The sequence below is a fragment of the Macaca fascicularis genome, chromosome 2 (genome assembly GCF_037993035.2).
Source record: "Macaca fascicularis isolate 582-1 chromosome 2, T2T-MFA8v1.1".
In the NCBI taxonomy this organism is placed as follows: domain Eukaryota; kingdom Metazoa; phylum Chordata; class Mammalia; order Primates; family Cercopithecidae; genus Macaca; species Macaca fascicularis.
Window position 1 is genome coordinate 60,157,079 of NC_088376.1, and position 24,968 is coordinate 60,182,046.

The window sequence follows — 24,968 nt, forward strand, 5'->3', positions numbered from 1 at the left end:
GAGTAGTGATTCTCCCAGCACCGAGTTTGAAATCTGAAAACGGACAGACTGTCTGCTCAAGTGGGTCCCTGACTCTGGAGTAATCTAACTGGGAGACATCCCCTACTAAGGGTAGACTGACACCTTACACCTCACACAGCTGGGTACACCTCTGAGAGGAAGCTTCCAGAGGAATAATCAGACAGCAACATTTGCTGTTCAGCAATATTCACTCTTCTGCAGCCTCTGCTGCTGATACGCAGGCAAACAGGGTCTGGAGTGGGCCTTGAGCAAACTCCAACAGACCTGCAGCTGAGGGTCCTGACTGTTAGAAGGAAAACTGACAAACAGAAAGGACATCCACACCAAACCCCATCTATACATCACCATCATCAAAGACCAAATGTAGATAAAACCACAAAGATGGGGAAAGAGCAGTGCAGAAAAGCTGAAAATTCTAAAAATCAGAGTGCCTCTTCCCCTCCAAAGGAAGACAGCTCCTTACCAGCAGTGGAACAAAGCTGGACAGAGAATGACTTTGATGAGTTGAGAGAAGAAGGCTTCAGATGATCAGACTTCTCTGAGCTAAAGGAAGAACTATGAACCCAGCATAAATAAACTAAAAACCTTGAAAAAAGATTTGATGAATGGCTAACTAGAATAACCAATGTAGGGAAGTCCTTAAACGACCTGATAGAGATGAAAACCATGACACGAGAATGACATGACAAATGCACAAGCTTCAGTAACTGACTCAATCAACTGGAAGAAAGGGTATCAGTGATTGAAGATCAAATGAATGAAATGAAGTGAGAGGAGAAGTTTAGAGAAGAAAGAGTAAAAATAAATGAACAAAGCCTCCAAGAAATATGGGACTATGTGAAAAGACCAAATCTACGTCAGATTGGTGTACTTGAAAGTGACAGGGAGAATGGAACCAAGTTGGAAAACACTCTGCAGGATATTATCCTGGAGACCTTCCCTAACCTAGCAAGGCAGGCCAACATTCAAACTCAGGAAATACAGAGAACACCACAAAGATACTCCTCCAGAAGAGCAACTCCAAGACACATAATTGTCAGATTCACCAAAGTCGAAATGAAGGAAAAAATGTTAAGGGCAGCCAGAGAGAAAGGTCAGGTTACCCACAAAGGGAAGCCCATCAGACTAACAGCAGATCTCTCGGCAGAAACTCTACAAGCTAGAAGAGAGTGGGGACCTAGCAGAAGGCAAGAAATAAGATTAGAGCAGAACTGAAGGAGATAGAGACACAAAAAACCCTTCCAAAAAATCAATAAATCCAGGAGCTGGTTTTTTGAAAAGATCAACAAAATTGATAGACTGCTAGCAAGACTAATAAAGAAGAAAAGAGAGAAGAATCAAATAGATGCAATAAAAAGTGATAAAGGGGATATCACTACTGACCCCACAGAAAAACAAACTACCATCAGTGAATACTATAAACACCTCTACGCAAATAAACTAGAAAACCTAGAAGAAATGGATAAATTCCTGGACACATACACTCTCCCAAGACTAAACCAGGAAGAATTTGAATCCCTGAATAGACCAATAACAGGCTCTGAAGTTGAGGCAATAATTAATATCCTACCAACCAAAAAAAGTCCAGGACCAGATGGATTCACAGCCGAATTCTACAAGAGGTACAAGGAGGAGCTGTACCCTATCAAGCTACCATTCCTTCTGAAACTATTCCAATCAATAGAAAAAGAGGGAATCTTCCCTAACTCATTTTATGAGGCCAACATCATCCTGATACCAAAGCCTGGCAGAGACACAACAAAAAAAAGAGAATTTTAGACCAATATCCCTGATGAACATTGATGCAAAAATCCTCAATAAAATACTGGCAAACCAAATCCAGCAGCACATCAAAAAGCTTATCCACCATGATCAAGTGGGTTTCATCCCTGGGATGCAAGGTTGGTTCAACATATGCAAACCAATAAACATAATCCAGCATATAAACAGAACCAAAGACCAAAACCACACAATTATCTCAATAGATGCAGAAAAGACCTTTGACAAAATTCAACAGCCCTTCGTGCTAAAAACTCTCAAGAAATTCGGTATTGATGGAACATATCTCAAAATAATAAGAGCTATTTATGACAAACCCACAGCCAATATCATACTGAATAGGCAAAACCTGGAAGCATTCCCCTTGAAAACTAGCACAAGACAGGGATGCTATCTCTCACCACTCCTATTCAACATAGTGTTGGAAGTTCTGGCCAGGGCAATCAGGCAAGAGAAAGATATAAAGGGTATTAAATTAGGAAAAGAGGAAGTCAATTTATCCCTGTTTGCAGATGACATGATTGTATATTTAGAAAACCCCATTGTCTCAGCCCCAAATCTCCTTAAGCTGATAAGTAACTTCAGCAAAGTCTCAGGATACAAAATCAATGTGCAAAAATCACAAACATTCTTACACAACAATAACAGACAAACAGAGAGCCAAATCATGAATGAACTCCCATTCACAATTGCTTCAAAGAAAATAAAATACCTAGGAATCCAGCTTACAAGGGATGTGAAAGACCTCTTCAAGGAGGGCTACAAACCACTGCTCAGTGAAATAAAAGAGGACACAAACAAATGCAAGAACATTCCATGCTCATGGATAGAATAATCAATATCATTAAAATGTCCATACTGCCCAAGGTAATTTATAGATTCAATGCCATCCCCATCAAGCTACCAATGCCTTTCTTCACAGAATTGGAAAAAACTACTTTAAAGTTCATATGGAACCAAAAAAGAGCCTGCATTGCCAAGAAAATCCTAAGCCAAAAGAACAAAGCTGGAGTCATCACGCTACCTGACTTCAAACTATACTACAAGGCTACGGTAACCAAAACAGCATGGTACTGGTACCAAAACAGAGATATAGACCAATGGAACAGAACAGAGCCCTCAGAAATAATACCACACATCTACAACTATCTGATCTTTGACAAACCTGACAGAAACAAGAAATGGGGAAAGGATTCCCTGTTTAATAAATGGTGCTAGGAAAACTGGGTAGCCATAAGTAGAAAGCTGAAACTGGATCCCTTACTTACACCTTATACAAAAATTAATTCAAGATGGATTAGAGACTTAAATGTTAGACCTAAAACCATAAAAACCCTAGAAGAAAACCTAGGCAATACCATTCAGGACATAGGCATGGGCAAGGAGCTCATGTCTAAAACACCAAAAGCAATGGCAACAAAAGTCAAAATTGACAAATGGGATCTAATTAAACTAAAGAGCTTCTGCACAGTGAAAGAGACTACCATCAGAGTGAACAGGCAACCTACAGAATGGGAGAAAATTTTTGCCATGTACTCATCTGACAAAGGGCTAATATCCAGAACCTACAAAGAACTCAAACAAATTTACAAGAAAAAAGCAAACAACTCCATCAAAAAGTGGGCAAAGGATATGAACAGACATTTCTCAAAAGAAGACATTTATGCAGGCAACAGACACATGAAAAAATGCTCATCATCACTAGCCATCAGAGGAATGCAAATCAAAACCACAATGAGATACCATCTCACACCAGTTAGAATGGCAATCATTAAAAAGTCAAGAAACAATAGGTGCTGAAGAGGATGTGGAGAAATAGGAACACTTTTACACTGTTGGTGGGACTGTGAAGTAGTTCAACCATTGTGAAAGACAGTGTGGTGATTCCTCAAGGATCTAGAACTAGAAATACTATTTGACCCAGCCATCTCATTACTGGGTATATACCCAAAGGATTATAAACCATTCTGCTATAAATACACATGTATACGTATGTTTACTGTGGCACTATTCACAATAACAAAGACTTGGAACCAACTCAAATGTCCATCAATGACAGACTGGATTAAGAAAATGTGGCATATATACATCATGGAATACTATGCAGCCATAAGAAAGGATGAGTTCATGTCCTTTGTAGGGACATGGATGCAGCTGGAAACTATCATTCTCAGCAACTATCGCAAGAACAGAAAACCAAACACCACATGTTCTCACTCATAGGTGGGAATTGAACAATGAGAACACTTGGATACAGGAAGGGGAACATCACACAATGGGGCCTGTTGTGGGGTGGGGGGAGGAGGGAGGGATAGCATCAGGAGATATACCTAATGTAAATGATGAGTTAATGGGTGTAGCACACCAACATGGCACATGTATACATATATAACAAACCTGCACATTGTGCACATGTAGCCTAGAACATAAAGTATTAAAAAAAAAAAAAAAAAGGAACTCAAAAGAATACAACCAGTTGTCTCTTATCTACATATGACCTGGAAATCCCCTCCTCACTTTGAATTGTCTTGCTTTTCTCGCCTGAACCAATGTACATTTTACATATATTGATTGATGTCTCATATCTCCCTAAAATGTGTAAAACCCAGTTGTGCCCTGACCATGTTGGGCACATGTGGTCAGGACTTCTGGAGGCTGTGTCAGGGGCACGTCCTTTACTTTGGCAAGATAAACTTTCTAAATTGATTTAGACTTGTCTCAGATACTTTTCGATTTAGAGCAGAAGCAGAATTGAAAACAAAAACCACATAATCATCTCAATAGATGAAGAAGTCTTTCAATAAAATTCAACATGCCTTCATGTCAAAAACCCTCAAAAAACTAGGCATGGAAGAAACATATCTCAAAATAATAAGAGCCATCTTTAACAAACCCAAAGCCAAGATTGTACTGAATGGACAAAAGCTGGAAGCATTCCCCTTGAAAAACAGAACAAGACAAGGATGTCCTCTCTCACCATTCCTATTTGATATAGTATTGAAAGTCCTAGCAGAGCAATCAGGCAAGAGAGAAATAAAAGGCAACCAGAGAGGAAGTCAAGCTATCTCTGTTTGACGATGATATGATTCTATACCTAGAAAACCCCATAGTCTCTGCCCAAAAGCTCCTAGATCTGATAAACAACTTCAGCAAAGTTTCTGGATACAAAATTAACATACAAAAATCAGTAGCATTCTAGTACACAAACAACATCCAAATTGAGAGCCAAATCAAGAACACAACTCCATTCACAAATGCTGCAAAAAGCGTGAAATACCTAGGAATACAGCTAAGCAAAGAGATGAAAGATATCTACAGTGAGAATTACAAAACACTGCTCAACAAAATCAGAGATGATGCAAACAAGTAGAAAAACATTCCATGCTCATAGATAGGAAGAATTGATATTGTTAAATTGCCATACTGTCCAAAGCAATTTACAGGTTCAATGCTATTCCTATAAAATTACCAATAATATTCTTCACAGAATTAGAAAAAACTATTTTAAAATTCATTTGGAACCCAAAAAGAGCCCCATAGCCCAAGCAAGCCTAAGCAAAAAGAACAAAGCTGGAAGCATCACATTACCTGTCTTCAAAGTGTACTACAAGGCTACAGTAAATAAAATAGCATGATACTGGTACAAAAACAGATACACAGACCAGTGGAACAGAATAGAGATCCCAGAAATAAGGCCGCACATCTAAAACCATCTGATCTTTGATAAAACAGACAAAAACAAGCAATGGAGAAAAGACTCCCTATTCAAAAAATGGTGCTGGGATAACTGGTTAACTATATGCAGAACACTGAAACTGGACCCCTTCTTACATCATATACAAAAACAAACTCAAGATAGATTAAAGACTTAAATGTAAAACCTAAAAACATAAAAACCCTGGAAGATAACCTGGGAAATACCATCCTGGACATAGGACCTGGCAAAGATTTCACAATGAAAACACCAAAGGCAATTGTAATAAAAACAAAAATTGACAAATGAACCTAGTTAAGTTAAAGAGCTTCTGCAGAGCAAAAGAAATTATCAACAGACTAAGCAGATAAACTTCAGAATGAGAGAAAATATTTGCAAACTATATATTTGACAAAGGTCTAATATCCAGAATCTATAAGGACTTAAACAAATTAGCAAGCAAAAACCAAACAACCTGATCAAAAAGTGGGCAAAGAACATGAACAGACACTTTTCAAAAAAAGGCATACACATGGCCAACAAGCATATGAAAAAATGCTCAATATTACTAGTGATTAGAAAAATGCAAATCAAAACCACAATGAGATACCATCTCACCCCAGTTAGAATACACAATGGAATATGATGCAGCCATAAAAAGCAACGAGATCAAGTCCTTTGCAGGGAAATGGATGGAATTGGAAGCCATTATCCTCAGCAAACCAGTACAGGAACAGAAAACCAAACACCACATGTTCTCACTCATAAGTGAGAGCTGAACAATGAGAACACATGGACACAGGGAAGGGAACAACACACACTGGGACCTGTCAGAGTGGGGATGGGGGCAAGGAGAGCATCAGGAAAAATAACTAATGCACGTGGGGCTTAATACTTAGGTGATGGGTTGATAGGTGTAGCAAACCACCATGGCACATGTTTATCTGTGTAACAAACCTGCACATCCTATACATGTACCCCAGAAATAACTATAAAATTTAAAAAAGAAAATTCCAAAACAAAAGTTTAAAAAAAAAGTCAGAAAATAGCAGATGCTGGCACGGTCGCAGAGAAAAGGGGACATGTATACACTGCTTGCTGGCGGGAATGTAAATTAGTTCAGCCATTGTGGAAAGCAGTGTGGTGATTTCTCAAAGTACTCAAAACAATTACTATTTGACCCAGCAATCCCATTATTGGGTATATATACCCAAAGTAATATAAATTACTGTACTATAAAGACATATGCACATGTGTGTTCATCACAGCACTATTCACAATAGCAAAGACATGGAAGCAACCTATATGCTCATCAATAGTAGACTGAACAAAGAAAATGTACGTGTACACCATGGGATGATACACAGCCATGAAAAAGAATGAGATCATGTCCTTTGCAGCAACATGGATGGAGCTAGAGGCCATTAGTCTAAGGAACAGTATCAGGCGAACCAGACCCCAATATTTCAATGTAGGTTCTTTCTATTTTCCCTAAGTGTCAGCCGGTCTGAGAAATAAATAGAAAGAGAACAAAGAGAGGAATTTTAAAGTTGGGCCGCCAGGGGTGACATCACATATCAGTAGGTCCGTGATGTCTGCCTGAGCCGCAAAACCAGCAGGTCTTTATTAAGGACTTTAAAAGGGGAGGGGTTGTATGAACAGGGAGTAGGTCACAAAGATCACATGCTTCTGAGGCCAATAAAGATCACAAGGCAAAGGGCAAAGCAAAGAGAACAAAGCTGGAAGCATCACATTACCTGTCTTCAAACTGTACTACAAGGCAAAGGGCAAAATTAGAATTACTGATGAGCGTCTATGTTCAGCTGTGCACGTATTGTCTTGATAAACATCTTAAACAACAGAAAACAGGGTTCAAGAGCAGAGAACCGGTCTGACCTCAAATTCACCAGGGTGGGATTTTTTTCCCACCTAATAAGCCTGAGTGTATGGCAGGAGACCAGGGCGTATTTCAGTCCTTATCTCAACAGCATAAGACAGACACTCCCAGAGCAGCCGTTTATAGACCTCCCCCCAGGAATGCATTCATTTCCCAGGGTATTAATTATTAATATTCCTTGCTAGGAAAATAATTCAGTGATAAACGGATATTTGCACATCCATTTATAGGCTCTCTGCAAAAAGAAAAATATAGCTCTATTCTGCCTGACCCTGCAGGCAGTCAGACCTTATGGTTGTCTTCCTGTGTTCCCTGAAAATTGCTGTTACTCTGTTCTTTTTCAAGGTGCACTGATTTCATATTGTTCAAACCCACATGTTTTACAATCAATTTGTACAATAGTGGTCCTGAGGTGACATGCATTCTCAGCTTACAAAGATAGGCTGAGGCACGAGAATGGCATGAACCCGGGTGGCGGAGCTTGCAGTGAGCTGAGATCAGGCCACTGCACTCCAGCCTGGGTGACAGAGCGAGACTCTGTCTCAAAAAAAAAAAAAAAAAAAAGAGATTAAAGTAAAGACAGGCATGAGAAGTTATAAGAGTATTATTTGGGAACTGATAAATGTCCATGAAATCTTCACAATTTATGTTCAGAGATTGCTGTAAAGACAGGCATAAGAAATTATAAAAGTATTAATTTTGGGAACTGATATATGTCCATGAAATCTTCACAATTTAAGTTATTCTGCTGTGGCTCCAGCCGGTCCCTCTATTCAGGGTCCCTGACTTCCTGCACAGAACACAAAATCAAATACTGTATGTTCACATTTATAAGTGGGAACTAAACATTGAATACATATGGACACAAAGGGAACAAGAGACACTGGGGCCTACTTGACAGGGGATGGTGGGAGGAGAGTGAGGATCAAAAAGCTACCTACTGTGTACATGTAATTTACTTATATACCAAACCTGCACATGTACCACTCAACCTAAAATAAAAGTTAAAAAAATTTAACATCTCAAGCCTGTAATCCCAGCAGTTTGGGAGGCCAAGACAGGCAGATCACGAGGTCAGGAGATCAAGACCATCTTGGCTAACACGCTGAAACCCTGTCTCTACTAAAAAAAATACAAAAAACTAGCCGGGCGAGGTGGCAGGTGCCTGTAGTCCCAGCTACTCAGGAGGCTGAGGCAGGAGAATGGCGTAAACCTGGGAGGCAGAGCTTGCAGTGAGCTGAGATCAGGCCACTGCACTCCAGCCTGGGTGACAGAGTGAGACTCTGTCTCAAAAAAAAAAAAAAAAAAAAAATTAACATAAAATATTTTCTGATGAATATTCCCTATTCAAATTTCCTCAACTGTCACAGTAATGCCTTTGTAGTTTTTATTTTTATTTTTATTTTTTGAGATGGAATCTCACTCTGTTGCCCAGGTCAGAGTGCAGTGATGAGATCTTAGCTCACTGCAGCCTCCACTTCCCTAGATAAAGTGATTCTCCTGCTCCAGCCTCCCAAATAGCTGGGATTACAGGCGCCCGCCACCATGTCCAGTTAATTTTTTTGTATTTTTAGTAGAGATGGGGTTTCACCATGTTGGCCAGCCTGATCTTGAACTCCTGAAGTCAAGTGATCTGCTTGTCAGATCAGATCACCACACCTGCCCTAAAAATTTTTAATCCAAGATTTAATCAAGGATTATATATTGTTTTATTTTTGAAGTTTGCTTTGTTTTTTTATGTGTCTATCACTAATTCAATAGAGCTATATTTTTCTTTTTGCAGAGAGCCTATAAACGGACGTGCAAATAGGAGAGATATCACTGAATTCTTTTTCCAACAAGGAATATTAATAATTAATACCCTGGGGAAGGACTGCATTCCTGGGGGGAGGTCTATAAACGGCTGCTCTGGGAGTGTCTGTCTTATGCTGTTGAGATAAGGACTGAAATACGCCCTGGTCTCCTGTCGTACACTCAGGCTTATTAGGGTGGGGAAAAAAAACCCACCCTGGTGAATTTGAGGTCAGACCGGTTCTCTGCTCTTGAACCCTGTTTTCTGTTGTTTAAAATGTTTATCAAGACAATACGTGCACAGCTGAACATAGACACTCAATCTGTAATTCTAATTTTGCCCTTTGCCTTGTAGTACAGTTGAAGATAGGTAATGTGATGCTTCCAGCTTTGTTCTCTTTGCTTTGCCCTTTGCCTTGTGATCTTATCACCAATTCACCGTCATTTCCAAGGGAAGAGTAAACTCCTTTCTCAGCAAGGTCAAATAAATGAGAAAATCTATCAGTTCTATTTGTTTTTCTTGGAGATGTCCCTCCCAAAAGTTTTCTTTGTATTATATGCCCACTGCACAGTTTCCTCCTGACACTTGGCTTCACACTTCATCTCCCTCCTAAATTAGAGTCCATGTGTCCTGGATCCTAGGTCTTTCTCTGTCTTGATTTGTTATTCTTTTGTTCTGGTAAAAAACATCCTTCAGTAGCTTCTTGGAGGAGGGTGCATTGGAGGTAAATTTTTTGAGAACATACATGCCTCAAAATACCTCTATTCTACCCTTACATTCAACTGGGAGCTTATTTGGTTATAGAATTCTAGGTGTAAATGTAACTTACTCTTAACAGTTTGCAGGTATTGTTTTGTTGACTTCTAGTCCAGTGTGGATTAGACATCCTATATATATATATATATATATATATATATTTTTATTTTGAGACGAAGTCTCACTCTGTTGCCCATGCTGGAGTGCAATGGCACGATCTCGGCTCACTGCAACCTCTGCCTCCAGGTTCAAGGGATTCTCCTGCCTCAGCCTCCCAAGTAGCTGGGATTGCAGGCATGTGCCACCACACCCAGCTAATTTTTATAGTTTTAGTAGAGACAAGGTTTCACCATGTTGGCCAGGCTGGTCTCAGACTCCTGACCTCAAGTGATTTGCCTCTACCTCCCAAAGTGCTGGGATTACAGGCATGAGACAGCATGCCAGGCCCCAGTACATTCTTATTACTTGTTTCATGTCTATAAAATTTTCCTCTCCTTTCTGAAGGTTTTAGGGATTATGCATCCCTCATGTTCTAAAATTGTGCAGTGGTATGCCTTAGGTCATTTTTTTTTTTTCAATTCAGGAAGCTGGGTACTAGGTTGATGCTTTCAATTTGGAAACTTATTTCTTTCAGTTTGGGGGAAATCTTTTTGCATTATTAAAGAAATAATGTTCTTGTATTATTGAAGAAATAATACAAGAACATTTGATTTATTCTCATTTGTTTTTCCAGATCCTCTTTAGTCTAATGTTGAAGATCCTGGATTTATCTCCTAAATATTTCTATCATTTTTCTATTTTCTCCCTCTGCTTTTTTTGAGACTTTCTTAAACTTTTCTTCTAACTTTTTTTTTTTTTCCACCACACACTGTCTCACTCTGTGGTCTGGCCCTGACTGGAGCGCAGTGGTGCAATCTCGGCTCACTGCAACCTCTGCCTCCTGGGCTCAGGTGATCCTCCCACCTCAGCCTCTTAAGTAGTTGGGACTACAGGCGTGTGCCACCACATCTGGCTAACTTTTTGTCTTTTTTGTAGGGACTGAATTTTGCCATGCTGCCCAGACTGGTCTCAAACTCCTGGGATTGAGCAATCTACCTGCTTTGGCCTCCCAAACTCCTGGGATTATAGGCATAAGCCACCATAACCTGCCATCTTCTAATCTTTCTACTGAAGTTTTCATTCTTCTTGTATTTTTAATTTCCAAGAGTTCCTTCTCATTCTCTGATTGTTTCTTTTATTAAAAAAAAAAAAAAAAAGAAAAGACTGGTCGTGATGGCTCACACCTGTAATCCCAGCACTTTGGGAGGCCGAGGCGGGCAGATCACAAGGTCAGGAGTTCCAGACCAGCCAGGCCAATATGGTGAAACCCCATCTCTACTAAAAATACAAAAATTAGCCAAGCATGGTGGTGCATACCTGTAGTCCCAGCTACTCGGGAGACTAAGGCGGAAGAATCGCTTGAACCTGGGAGGTGGAGGTTGCAGTGAGCCAAGATTGTACCACTGAGCTCAAGCCTGGGTGACAGAGCGAGACTCTATCTCAAAAACAACAACAACAAAAGAACAAAAAATATCAACCTTGGCACAGTGGCACATGCCAAGGTTGAGCTACTCATGAGGCTACTCATGAGGCCATGCCTGAGCTACTCATGAGGCCATGCCTGAGCTACTCAGGAGGCTCAGACAGAAAGATCTCTTGAGCCTAGGAGTTCAAGACCAGGCTGGGCAACAGAGCGAGACCCTGTCTCTAAAACAACAACAACAACAAACCCTTTGTGATAGCACCTATTTAATGTATCATTGGTCCAACAGCTTTTCTTCTTTTTCAGAGGCTACTAATTGAAGTTTCTTTGAAACTTTCTTCTTTTGTCTCTGTTTCCTCTAAGTTTCCCCCACCCCCACTTTTTGCCTTGGTATATGCTTCTTATATTGGAGGCTTTCCTATAATGTCTGTTGATCTTTGGTTGTCTGTTTATATTTAAAATGAGGATGGAAAGCTGATTGTGGTGGGAAGTGGGGAAGCCTGGTGAATAGTAAGCTTTCCTGGAGGATTAACAAGCAAGGAGTGAGCCAATTTCTGGCAGGCTTGCTAAATGTTAGTGTCATAGTAGGATCTATTCATCACTAGTTTTGTAGGGAGCAGATTTCTGGGAAATGAAGGGGAAAAAGATTGGGAGGTCTTGCAGGCCAGTGTGCAGATTTCCCCAATTTTATTCTCTTTTCAGTTCACCCTGGCTCCTGCTTTTCCAGGCCCCTGGAAGAACTTTTGATCTCTGACTCCCAGGGTTCTGGGGTAGGGTAGACTGGCTTCTTGCTGGTCTCCCCTCTGTTGGCATCTGGGTTTCAGTGTTTTCCTAGTCAGTCTCACTCAGCAAATGGCTGCCAACCTCCTGAAACTGTGATTTGGTCTGCTGTTGTTTTCTTCTTCCACTCTTTACTTCTGTGTGGATTTATAACTTTTATTTTCCTCTTCAGTGTTTTGAGAGCATTGGAATGGAGTGGAGACAAAAGCTCATATTCAGTTTTCCATCTTATTAGGTAATCAGTTTGTTATTACGCTTTTCAGATAATCACTTCATGGTTTTCCTTTAAAAGAAGACTTCTTCAATCACATGTATAATTAAATACACCGTACTTTATTTTATCGTAGGAATAAGTGCTTGACTAGTTAAAGGATACTCAGCATGTATTAGCGTCACCTAGTGGACAAGTTGAATTCAGCACCATAGGCTTTGACCAAAAGAAATCCTCCTGAAACCTACAAAAAGAGCTAGAAAGCACCACTTACTATATTTTTGGTGTCTGCAAAATCTCCCAAATAGAAGAGTATCTCTTCTACTATATGGAAAGAACACACATGCACATTTATTTTGTGGTTTATTTTAGTATCTATTTCATTTCATCTTCGTGGCTATCTTAAATCTTACTGTTGAAATTTAAGATGTTTTAACATTAATATCCTTGTGGGAAATGAAAAACAATAGGCGACTGGACTGTTCTCCTTTCTTTATAGCAGATTTTTTAAAAAATTATTATTAAATGGGGATTAGATTTGATTCTGTTCTCCTCTGGGATATTTTACTAGTCCACGGCTAGTCTTTCCTAGGAATTAATTGAAAAGGAAGTGGTAGATAGATTAGATTGCTGGACTCAGTAAAAAGGTAGAGGCTGAGAGGTACCCATGGCCAACTGAGACAAGCTGCCAGTGAATTATGCTCCTCTGTGCTTATTAAGACTTCATATTGAACAGAAATGGACTGAAAAAATGTAAGTTATCCAGTCTCTCAATAGTACCCTCAATAATTTACTTAAAAAAAAAAAGAAAAAGAAAAACTGATCTGAAGATTTCAGTCAAGAATTTAAAATTACTAATCTCATTTCATAACTCCAAAAGGATTTTATGTCTATCACTATAAAACCTGCTGTGGATATTCCTAAGCCTCAATTCAGCCAACTACCGAGAATTCCCACAGCATGAAAATATATGAATCACCAGTGCTTGGGCTAAATGCAAACCAATTAAGTTTTTAAATGGCTGAAGTGTGAGCTAAAACCTGCTACATAATTTAAATGCCATCTAGTGGCCAAATGTCATCTTTAGTCCTCATTCAAAACAGTTTTGGTGCCTTGTAGCATTTTTCTTAGGGTGATATACCAAATAGTTTTGAGTCAAGCGTATCATAGCTACTTCTGCTTTCAGAGTGAAATGAAATTGGAATATGATAAAAAATGTTTAACAGCTTGAAATGTGCATAAGTCCCAGCTTTTATTCCAGGGTCATTCTGCTTATATCGCTATAAAACAGAGTTGTTACTTGGTTTGACTAATATGTGATCAAAGAGTAGCCATAGGCTGGGTACAGTGCTTCACACCTGTAATCCCAGCACTTTGGGAGGCCAAGGCAGGTGGATCACTTGAAGCTGGGAGCTCAAGACCAGCCTAGCCAACATGGTGAAATCCCATATCTACTAAAACTACAAAAAATTTGCCAGGCATGGTGGCACATGCCTGTAGTCCCAGCTACTTGGGGAGGCTGAGGTAGGAGAATTGCTTAAAGCCGGGAGGCAGAGTTTGCAGTGAGCCGACATTGCACCACTGCACTCCAACCTGGACGACAGAGCAAGACCTTGTCTCAAAACCAACCAAACAAACAAAAACCAAAAAACCCAGATAGCTCCCATAGTCATAATTTACCATTTTGTCATTGAAAAATTAAAAGTATATATGTAATGTTAGGAAGCTAATATAGGAGCCTATTTTAATCATTGATAAACAGAGGATTTAAAGGATCAGGCTTCAGTCTTAGCAAATGAAAGAGCTGTGAGGGGGGGGCGGAGCAAGATGGCCGAATAGGAACAGCTCCAGTCTCCAACTCCCAGTGCGAGTGACACAGAAGACCGGTGATTTCTGCATTTTCAACTGAGGTACCAGGTTCATCTCACTAGGGAGTGCCGGACAATCGGTGCTGGTCAGCTGCTGCAGCCCGGCAAGGGGGAAGGGAATCCCTTTTCCTAGTGAGGGGAACTGAGACACACAACACCTGGAAAATCAGGTAACTCCCACCCCAATACTGCGCTTTAAGCAAATGGGCACACCAGGAGATTATATCCCAAACCTGGCCAGGAGGGTCCCACGCCCACGGAGCCTCCTTCACTGCTAGCACAGCAGTCTTCCATCTAACCGCAAGGCAGCAGCGAGGCTGGGGGAGGGGCGCCTGCCATTGCTGAGGCTTAAGTAGGTAAACAAAGCCGCTGGGAAGCTCGAACTGGGTGGAGCTTACAGCAGCTCAAGGAAACCTGCCTGTCTCTGTAGACTCCACCTCTGGGGACAGGGCATAGCTAAACAACAACTAAAGCAGCAGAAACCTCTGCAGATGCAAACGACTCTGTCTGACAGCTTTGAAGAGAGCAGTGGATCTCCCAACACGGAGGTTGAGATCTGAGAAGGGACAGACTGCCTGCTCAAGTGGGTCCCTGACCCCTGAGTAGCCTAACTGGGAGACATCCCCCACTAGGGGCAGTCTGACACCCCACACCTCACAGGGTGGAGTACACCCCTGAGAGGAAGCTTCCAAAGCAAGAATCAGACAGGCATACTCACTGTTCAGCAATATTCTATCTTCTGCAGCCTCTGCTGCTGATACCCAGGCAAACAGGGTCTAGAGTGGACCTCAAGCAATCTCCAACAGACCTACAGCTGAGGGTCCTGACTGTTAGAAGGAAAACTATCAAACAGGAAGGACACCTACACCAAAACCCCATCAGTACGTCACCATCATCAAAGACCAGAGGCAGATAAAACCACAAAGATGGGGAAAAAGCAGGGCAGAAAAGCTGGAAATTCAAAAAATAAGAGTGCATCTCCCCCAGCAAAGGAGCGCAGCTTATCGCCAGCAACGGATCAAAGCTGGATGGAGAATGACTTTGACGAGAGGAGAGAAGAAGGCTTCAGTCCATCAAACTTCTCAGAGCTAAAGGAGGAATTACGTACCCAGTGCAAAGAAACTAAAAACCTTGAAAAAAAAGTGGAAGAATTGATAGCTAGAGTAATTAATGCAGAGAAGGTCATAAATGAAATGAAAGAGATGAAAACCATGACACGAGAAATACGTGACAAATGCACAAGTTTCAGTAACCGACTCGATCAACTGGAAGAAAGAGTATCAGCGATTGAGGATCAAATGAATGAAATAAAGCGAGAAGAGAAACCAAAAGAAAAAAGAAGAAAAAGAAATGAACAAAGCCTGCAAGAAGTATGGGATTATGTAAAAAGACCAAATCTACGTCTGATTGGGGTGCCTGAAAGTGATGTGGAAAATGGAACCAAGTTAGAAAACACTCTTCAGGATATCATCCAGGAGAACTTCCCCAAGCGAGTAGGGCAGGCCAACATTCAAATCCAGGAAATACAGAGAACGCCACAAAGATACTCCTCGAGAAGAGCAACTCCAAGACACATAATTGCCAGATTCACCAAAGTTGAAATGAAGGAAAAAATCTTAAGGGCAGCCAGAGAGAAAGGTCGGGTTACCCACAAAGGGAAGCCCATCAGACTAACAGCAGATCTCTCAGCAGAAACTCTCCAAGCCAGAAGAGAGTGAGGGCCAATATTCAACATTCTTAAAGAAAAGAATTTTAAACCCAGAATTTCATATCCAGCCAAACTAAGTTTCATAAGTGAAGGAGAAATAAAATCCTTTACAGATAAGCAAATGCTTAGAGATTTTGTCACCACTAGGCCTGCCTTACAAGAGACCCTGAAGGAAGCACTAAACATGGAAAGGAACAACGGGTACCAGCCATTGCAAAAACATGCCAAAATGTAAAGACCATCGAGGCTAGGAAGAAACTGCATCAACTAACAAGCAAAATAACCAGTTAATATCATAATGGCAGGATCAAGTGCACACATAACAATATTAACCTTAAATGTGAATGGACTAAATGCTCCAATTAAAAGACACAGACTGGCAAACTGGATAAAGAGTCAAGACCCATCAGTCTGCTGTATTCAGGAGACCCATCTCACATGCAGAGACATACATAGGCTCAAAATAAAGGGATGGAGGAAGATTTACCAAGCAAATGGAGAACAAAAAAAAGCAGGGGTTGCAATACTAGTCTCTGATAAAACAGACTTTAAACCATCAAAGATCAAAAGAGACAAAGAAGGCCATTACATAATGGTAAAGGGATCAATTCAACAGGAAGAGCTAACTATCCTAAATATATATGCACCCAATACAGGAGCACCCAGATTCATAAAGCAAGTCCTTAGAGACTTACAAAGAGACTTAGACTCCCATACAATAATAATGGGAGACTTCAACACTCCACTGTCAACACTAGACAGATCAACGAGACAGAAAGTTAACAAGGATATCCAGGAATTGAACTCATCTCTGCAGCAAGCAGACCTAATAGACATCTATAGAACTCTCCACCCCAAATCAACAGAATATACATTCTTCTCAGCACCACATCACACTTATTCCAAAATTGACCACATAATTGGAAGTAAAGCACTCCTCAGCAAATGTACAAGAACAGAAATTATAACAAACTGTCTCTCAGACCACAGTGCAATCAAACTAGAACTCAGGACTAAGAAACTCAATCAAAACCGCTCAACTACATGGAAACTGAACAACCTGCTCCTGAATGACTGCTGGGTACATAACGAAATGAAGGCAGAAATAAAGATGTTCTTTGAAACCGATGAGAACAAAGATACAACATACCAGAATCTCTGGGACATATTTAAAGCAGTGTGTAGAGGGTAATTTATAGCACTAAATGCCCACAAGAGAAAGCAGGAAAGATCTAAAATTGACACTCTAACATCAAATTAAAAGAACTAGAGAAGCAAGAGCAAACACATTTGAAAGCTAGCAGAAGGCAAGAAATAACTAAGATCAGAGCAGAACTGAAGGAGATAGAGACACAAAAAACCCTCCAAAAAATCAATGAATCCAGGAGTTGGTTTTTTGAAAAGATCAACAAAATTGACAGACCACTAGCAAGACTAATAAAGAAGAAAAGAGAGAAGAATCAAATAGACGCAATAAAAAATGATAAAGGGGATATCACCACCGACCCCACAGAAATACAAACTACCATCAGAGAATACTATAAACACCTCTATGCAAATAAACTAGAAAATCTAGAAGAAATGGATAATTTTCTGGACACTTACACTCTTCCAAGACTAAACCAGGAAGAAGTTGATTCCCTGAATAGACCAATAGCAGGCTCTGAAATTGAGGCAATAATTAATAGCCTATCAACCAAAAAAAGTCCAGGACCAGATGGATTCTACCAGAGGTACAAGGAGGAGCTGGTACCGTTCCTTCTGAAACTATTCCAATCAATAGAAAAAGAAGGAATCCTCCCTAACTCATTTTATGAGGCCAACATCATCCTGATACCAAAGCCTGGCAGAGACACAACAAAAAAAGAGAATTTTAGACCAATATCCCTGATGAACATCGATGCAAACATCCTCAATAAAATACTGGCAAACCAGATTCAGCATACATCAAAAAGCTTATCCACCATGATCAAGTGGGCTTCATCCCTGGGATGCAAGGCTGGTTCAACATTCGCAAATCAATAAACATAATCCAGCATATAAACAGAACCAAAGACAAGAACCACATGATTATCTCAATAGATGCAGAAAAGGCTTTTGACAAAATTCAACAGCCCTTCATGCTAAAAACGCTCAACAAATTCTGTATTGATGGAATGTACCTTAAAATAATAAGAGCTATTTATGAGAAACCCACAGCCAATATCATACTGAATGGGCAAAAACTGGAAAAATTCCCTTTGAAAACTTGCACAAGACAGGGATGCCCTCTCTCACCACTCCTATTCAACATAGTGTTAGAAGTTCTGGCTAGGGCAATCAGGCAAGAGAAAGAAATCAAGGGTATTCAGTTAGGAAAAGAAGAAGTCAAATTGTCCCTCTTTGCAGATGACATGATTGTATATTTAGAAAACCCCATTGTCTCAGCCCAAAATCTCCTTAACCTGATAAGCAACTTCAGCAAAGTCTCAGGATATAAAATTAATGTGCAAAAATCATAAGTATTCTTATACACCAGTAACAGACAGAGAGCCAAATCATGAATGAACTTCCATTCACAATTGCTTCAAAGAGAATAAAATACCTAGGAATCCAACTTACAAGGGATGTAAAGGACCTCTTCAAGGAGAACTACAAACCACTGCTCAGTAAAATCAAAGAGGACACAAACAAATGGAAGAACATACCATGCTCATGGATAGGAAGAATCAATATCATGAAAATGGCCATACTGCCCAAGGTAATTTATAGATTCAATGCCATCCCCATCAAGCTACCAATGAGTTTCTTCACAGAATTGGAAAAAACTACTTTAAAGTTCATATGGAACCAAAAAAGAGCCCACATCTCCAAGACAATCCTAAGTCAAAAGAACAAAGCTGGAGGCATCACGCTACCTGACTTCAAACTATACTACAAGGCTACAGTAACCAAAACAGCATGGTACTGGTACCAAAACAGAGATATAGACCAATGGAACAGAACAGAGTCCTCAGAAATAATACCACACATCTACAGCCATCTGATCTTTGTCAAACCTGAGAGAAACAAGAAATGGGGAAACGATTCCCTATCTAATAAATGGTGCTGGGAAAATTGGCTAGCCATAAGTAGAAAGCTGAAACTGGATCCTTTCCTTACTCCTTATACAAAAATTAATTCAAGATGGATTAGAAACTTAAATGTTAGACCTAATACCATAAAAACCCTAGAGGAAAACCTAGGTAGTATCATTCAGGACATTGGCGTGGGCAAAGACTTCATGTCTAAAACACCAAAAGGAACGGCAGCAAAAGCCAAAAGTGACAAATGGGATCTCATTAAACTAAAAAGCTTCTGCATAGCAAAAGAAACTACCATCAGAGTGAACAGGCAACCTACAGAATGGGAGAAAATTTTTGCAATCTACTCATCTGACAAAGGGCTAATATCCAGAACCTACAAAGAACTCAAACAAATTTACAAGAAAAAAACAAACAACCCCATCAAAAAGTGGGCAAAGGATATGAACTGACATTTCTCAAAAGAAGACATTCATACAGCCAACAGACACATGAAAAAATGCTCATCATCACTGGCCATCAGAGAAATGCAAATCAAAACCACAATGAGATACCATCTCACACCAGTTAGAATGGCGATCATTAAAAAGTCAGGAAACAATAGGTGCTGGAGAGGATGTGGAGAAATAGGAACACTTTTACACTGTTGGTGGGATTGTAAACTAGTTCAACCATTATGGAAAACAGTATGGCGATTCCTCAAGGATCTAGAACTAGATGTACCATATGACCCAGCCATCCCATTACTGGGGATATACCCAAAGGATTATAAATCATGCTGCTATAAAGACACATGCACACATATGTTTATTGCGGCACTATTCACAATAGCAAAGACTTGGAATCAACCCAAATGTCCATCAGTGACAGACTGGATTAAGAAAATGTGGCACATATACACCATGGAATACTATGCAGCCATCAAAAAGGATGAGTTTGTGTCCTTTGTAGGGACATGGATGCAGCTGGAAACCATCATTCTTAGCAAACTATCACAAGAACAGAAAACCAAACACCGCATATTCTCACTCATAGGTGGGAACTGAACAATGAGATCACTTGGGCTCGGGAAGGGGAACATCACACACCGGGGCCTATCATGGGGAGGGGGGAGGGGGGAGGAATTGCATTGGGAGTTAAACCTGATGTAAATTACGAATTGATGGGTGCTGACGAGTTGATGGGTGCAGCACAGCAACATGGCACAAGTATACATATGTAACAAGCCTGCACGTTATGCACATGTACCCTAGAACTTAAAGTATAATAATAATAATAAATAAATAAATTAAAAATAAAATAAAATAAAATAAAATGAAAAAAAAAAGAGCTGTGAGAGAGACATATCATTTGTCCATAAGTAAGTGCCATGGACAAACACATTAGTATGAGTATAATAATAGTGGCATGAGAGCAGTAGCCAACAAAGATTAAATGCTTATATGCCAGGCGCTGTTCTGCATATTCTGCTTGTATTAACTCATTTGATCTTCACAATAACCTAGTGAGGTAGGTGTTGTTGTTGCACCCATTTTATGGATAAATTGGGGCATGGAGTGGTTAAATTTCATGCCCACTAGAAAGAGGCCAAATAGGAATTGGAGCATTTGGAGTATCCTTTGGTCTTTTAGCTGGTTTGGATTTTGGGTAGTGCTTTGGTGGAAGGATCTGCAGAGAATCATGAAAGACCCTTTAATATAATCAGGACACAGTCAACACTTGATCATCCTAGGATCTAGGCAGAGTCTAGATCTAGGCAATGCTCTAGGAAGAGTCTGGGAACATTGGCTCAAGGATGAGGCTGTGCAGACAAGGCTGTCTGTGGGTCCCTGACCAGAACAGCTTTGGTTAGACCTACCTGCTCTTTTGACTCTGTGGGGGTAAATCATCTCTGGAGAATTGAGAGGGATTTTGCTTTTATATAATTGTGGTCTGGGGTTATTTGTAACCTCCTTCTCTCTCTCTTTAGATTGTAGAGTTGATTGATTTGAGTGTAACCAAACTAGCTGTGGTCATTCAATAAATAAGACACCATTAAGCATTTTTCTTCTTGCTGGTCACAGATATGGTTCTATTCTTTCACTTTGGACATGTGATCATTTAAAGCCTTAAGGATAAGAAATTAGGTTACTACCTCACATAGGGATTTGTTGATTGCTTTGTATTGTATTGTATTGTATTGTATTGTATTGTATTGTATTGTATTATTATATTGTATTTATTTATTTATTTTGAGACAGAGTTTCACTCTGTTGCCCAGGCTGGAGTGCAGTGAGGCAATCATGGCTCACTGCAGCCTTGACCTCCCAGACTCACATGATCCTCCCACCTCAGCCTCCCAAGTAGCTGGGACTACAGGTGTGTGCCACCACACCTGGATAGTTTTTTTTAAAAAAAATTTTGTAGAGGAGTCTTGCCATGTTGCCTAGGCTGGTCTCGAACTCCTGGGCTCAAGTGATCCTCCCCGCTTGCCCTCCCAAAGTGCTGGGATTACAGGCATCAGCCATTGCGCCTGGCCTGCTTTATTAATTTTAGTGGGCCTCACATACAGTTTTCAAGGTATATAACAATGGGTTTATTATCCCCAATTTACAGATAAGAAAACTAGGATCAGCGAGATCAAATGGTTTGCCCAAATTTACGTGATATATGGCTATAGAAGTAAGACTAGAACCTAGGCATTTCACTGACTATATTAAAACACACACACACATACACACTCATTTTTCTAGGTTGTAGTATTAATATGTGCATATGTATAAATGACAATGACAATTGAGTAAACATTTTAAGATGTGAAAATGAAAATTATGCTAATTCCACTTAGAAAAAAATAGAGACTGCGTTTCATTCAGTTGCCCAGGCTGGAATGCAGTGGTGTGATCATAGAGTTGTAACCTTCAACTCCTGGGCTCAAATGATCCTCCCACCTCAGCCTCCACATAGCCTCCCGAGTAGCTGGAACTACAGGTGCATGCCACTGTGCCCTAATTTTTAAAATTTTTTTGTAGAGATGGGCCTCTAATTTTAATTTTGTCATCTATTTTGTACTTTCTCAGGTACTGTTAAAAGATCTTCAATAGGACATATAATCAAATCATCTATATAATATAAATAATTTAAATGTTTTACAGACTAAAAAAATCTAGGTAATCTTTCAAGGCTTACTCTAGCCTTCTAGTTCTACTAGTTTTTAATTTAAGAAATTTCTTAAGGATTTGTTTTCATAAGATGATATACATTTACAGCAGTTTTACAAGCTTATCATGCTTCATACAATTTATCCAGAAGGAGGCAGCATTTCACTATTAAATTGATGCTTCGGCAAAGGTTCTAAATTGTTTTGTTTGTTTTGTTTTTTAAAGATGTAAACTATCTAAATACACACATCCCAAATCCTCTCAGGGCAAAGATTCCTGACTATCACTAGAGCTTTGCATATTGCCACAATTGTGAAATCCAAATTCCACTCACATTAAATGCATCTAAAATTACAAATAGCATAGATAGTAGCAAAATTCATTGGCAGAAACCACTTTTGCAATAAAGATATTGATCAAAATAATTTAGAGATGAACAGAAGATGGAGTAGAAAGAAGGGAAAATGAATGATTCAATTGTTGCTAACTTATGGAAAATAAGTATTTGGTTAATAAGAGATCAACTTGTGGAAAAAAATTTGATTCACTCAGAAACAAGGATAATGAATTAGTTTTAATCAACTACCTAAATTCATAAAAGGGACTTGCTGTTTCTTTTGAGGTTTTTGTTGAATCCTAGGATATTTAGAAGGAACCTTGAAATTTCCTGTGGCATATTTCAGTGATTGCCAGTCAGAGCTCATTTCATCTATCACGGAAAATGAGAGTTTATCTGCTTTCAGAAGATTAGGAAGAAAGGAATTCCACCATGATAGGGGAAATTAAATTATGAGAATAACAGGATGGCAGAGGGGGCTTTTTCTGTTGCCCTGTGTTTGACACAGAGCCCAGAGCTAAAAACAGTGACTGGGGTCTGATGCTTTCTCCAGGGTATTCCTAAGGGGCTAAAGAACTAGACCCCAGTCCCCATCCACCTCCTCTGTCCCTTAACACTCTGTCCTCGGGGAGTAAGTAGGGTGGAGTGATTTCCCTCCTGCCATCACTAAGGGGCTGCTTCCCACTCCCATTTCCAAGTGAAGAAAGGGACTGTCTCCATTGTGACCTCTGCTTAGGCATAAGATTTGCTAGGCTATTCATTCTACTAGAGCAGAGAAGATGCAAGCTAGGAGAGATGGGTGGTCAGAGAGAAGAGGTTGCAGTGTAATGGTCAGCTTGCCTGCCCATTATGTGGCATGGCCAGGGTGTGAGAAATTCCTTAGGGCAAGAGGACATACGGAAGGCAGGTGCCTTCCAGCCAACTTGCTGTAACAACGCCCTCCCTTCCCAGGACTATGCACCATTACTTGGGGTGTATTACTGGGGATGAGAGAGACCCAGCTGTAGCTCAGTCTTCCATATGGGGGTGTGCAGTGGGAAGATGCCCCCAGGGCCCTCTGACTGCCTCTCACCTGTGCTCCCAAGAGGTGGATTTGAGAGGCTGGCACTCACACTCAGGGTTCTCTGGAGAAGCAGAGCAGTGGGCAGAGTGAGGGCCACAGCTGAGCCTGTTGGGTGGAGAGACCCTGTCCCTTTCCTTCCCACTCTTCCTGCCTAAAATACACAAGGAGCAGGGCATAGGAGAGGGAGGAGGGGTATCTCAGAGCCCTCACTCCCCCTCACCCTTCTCACTTCAAGCAGCCGGGGTCCTGACTCAAGCCTTCTGTGGAGTGGGAGGAGTTGGAATTTAAGTGGAGTTTGAAATTGAAGTTTTAGTTTTTTTTTTTTAATAACCAAAAATGAATAGAAAGTGATGCAATTTTGGTCGGGGGCAGTGGCTCATGTCTGTAATCCAAGCATTCTAGGAGGCCAAGGCAAGGGTGTTGCTTGAGTTCAGGAGTCCAAGACCAGGCTGGACAACATGGCAAAATCCCATCTCTACAAAAAATACAAAAATTAGCCAGATGTGGTGGCGCACACCTGAGTTCCCAGCTACTTGGGAGGCTGAGGTGGGAGAATCGCTTGAACCCCAGAGGCTGACAGCGCGATGAGCTGTGTTCATGCCACTGCGCTTCAGCCTGGGTGGGTGACAGAGCAAGGAGACCCCGTCTCAAAAAAAAAAAAAAAAAAAAAAAAGTGATGCAATCTGTCCGGGATGCCATGGAGAGATGGGAAAGGGAAATATGGAATTTGGATAAAGGGTTAGGAAAAAGTTGAAAGATTTCATATTTATGCTCCAGTAAGTAGAGCTAAATTGGCTATATAAGTATGTAATGGTAATGCTATTTAAACATGAATATAATTTTTATTTTTCCTAATTCCTGTTCCTCCTCCACCCTTCATCATTAAGGCTTATTTAACAGAGAAAGAAAGGACAGTATCAAAGAAGTTCTGAAGGAAATAAAGATCATCAGTGTTTCCTAACCAACAGAAAGAGAAAATAGATAACCGTTTTAGTTTTTAGGAAGGGGTGTGTGTGTGTGTGTGTGTGTGTGTGTGTGTGTGTGTGTGTGTGTGGTGCAGGTGGGTGGGAAGGACGGACATTACACAAACACACACATACTCTCACACTTCACAACTCTATACCCAGGACAGGGAGAGGAAGGAGAGTGTAGGGGGAGAAACCGGGAACATGTGGTCAAATAAGTGGACCCTGATTTTCTCCTCATACCTACATGGCCAAAGGAGAGACAGAGTTTTAAAGAAAGGTCTTTTGAGGGGGGCTATATTCCCAGAGCAAGGAGGTTTGTTTCTAATTTCCCTAGACACAGCCTAGGAAAATTTCAGGCCTTCCAGGAAAA